The 1,852-nt window shown below is 40.4% G+C and overlaps 1 pseudogene; it reads right to left on the bottom strand.

Annotated features, from left to right (window-relative positions):
• Positions 1-531: 531 nt before the first annotated feature.
• On the bottom strand, positions 532-1,391 carry LOC123838534 (glyceraldehyde-3-phosphate dehydrogenase-like; annotated as a pseudogene).
• Between the last annotated feature and the right edge of the window lie 461 nt (positions 1,392-1,852).

Here is a 1,852-nt window from a genome sequence, read left to right as displayed (position 1 = left end):
TTCTGTGGGGTTGACTTTTATGGATCACTTATTCACTGAGTGTGTCATCATTTGAGGCCCATGGATTTATGCAGGTATCTCTCATCTGACTGTCTTTCTGGCATATGCTGAAGGCTGCCTCAGTCACCCAAGATGACATTAGAATTGTAGCTTGAAGTTACATGAATTTTCAGAACACTCAGCATATCTGCATATCATGACAGTCTGCATATCATGAATTGTGTTTATGTTTCTTAGTGTTTCTTTTTCTCTTTCTCTTTTTTTTTTTTTGACTTTTTTGAGGGTTTGCTTTACTTGTGAGGAGGCTTTTTGTTTTGGTTCTGTTTCAATTTTTGAGTTTTGAGCTATACATCTCTGTAATTACTTCACAAAAATTAGTTTCTGCCTTCTGAATGTCTACTTGCAATCCCATAGAACCTTATTTATAACCTTATCTAATAAACTTTAGCACTTTATGGTTCAACCATTTTTATTTTTGTATTTTTTAAATTTTTTTGGCTGCATAAAGTATACTTTATTGATGATGCATGACTAGGTAGGGCTCCCCAACTCCCTCTTCTTCAGGAGATCTGGGATGGAAACTGTATAGGTCAGGAGATTCTCAGTATGTTGGGGGATGAGTTGGGTCAAGGACTCCTCAGCAGCTGAGGGTCTCTCTCTTTCTCTTATTCCTGCTGGGGCTGGTGGTCCAGGGACTCTTACTCGTGGAGACCAGGTAGACCCATTCAGCTCAGGGATGACCTTGCTGAGGGCCTTGGTGGCACCAGTAGAAGCGGGGAGGATGTTCTGGGAAGCCCCTTGGCCATCACACCATAGCTTCCCAGAGGGGCTTTCCATGGTCTTCTAGGTGACAGTGGTGGCATGCACTATGGTCATGAGTCCCTCCACAATGCCAAAATTGTCATGGATGAACTTGGCCAGAGGGGCCATTCAGTTGATGGTGCAGGAGGCATTGCTGATGATCTTGAGGGAGTTGTCATACTTCTCATGGTTCATGTCCACCACAAACACGGGGGCATCAGCAGAAGGGGCAGAGATGATGACCCTCTTGGCCCCACTCTTCAGGTGAGCCCCAGCCTTCTTCATGGTAGTGAAGACCCCAGTGGACTCCACAACTTACTCAGCATTAGCATCACCACATCCAATGTTGGTGGGATCTCACTCCTGGAAGATGGAGATGGGCATTCCATTGATGACGAGTTTCCAATTCTCAGCCTTGACTTTGCTTTGGAATTTGCCATGGTAGAATCATACTGGAACATGTAGATCATGTAGTTGAAGTCAATGAAGGGGTCATTGGTGGTGACAGTATCCACTTTGCCAGAATTAAAAGCAGCCCTGGTAACCAGGTGCCCAATATGGCCAAATCCATTTACTCCAACATTCACCATTGTGTCTAAGGAACATGACTAGCACTGCACCAGAAGATGTGGCTGTCTGTCTAATCAGAAGGAGCTCAACTATTTATTTTTAGATCCATATTGAACTAATTGACATTTTCTCTCACTCATTTATTTAAGATCTAGCAAAGTGGTGGGTATATATTTGGTTCACAGTAGTAAGTGTTGAATAAGAATGAACCCATTGAGATGAAACCTACAGGATTCCTTTCTTTATAATACCATCCTGTGGAATAGAATTAGGACACAAAATTATCCATATACATTTAGAATCTATATAACAAACCAAATGGAAAAGAACAGTTTTTATCTCATTGAAATTTCCTATCCAGATTTATAGCTTATTATTTTATAATTTAAATTTAATATGCACATATATACATGTATGTATATTTGTCTTATGTAAATATGTACATACTTCTATATAAATGCACATTTATATACATAATTAT

Source organism: Mirounga angustirostris, unplaced genomic scaffold (genome assembly GCF_029215605.1).
Source record: "Mirounga angustirostris isolate CCGP_5_RB_7025 unplaced genomic scaffold, mMirAng1.0.hap1 SCAF_3, whole genome shotgun sequence".
Classification (NCBI taxonomy): domain Eukaryota; kingdom Metazoa; phylum Chordata; class Mammalia; order Carnivora; family Phocidae; genus Mirounga; species Mirounga angustirostris.
The sequence above is the reverse complement of the archived record's forward strand: the minus strand, read 5'-3'. Positions and strand labels throughout refer to the sequence as shown.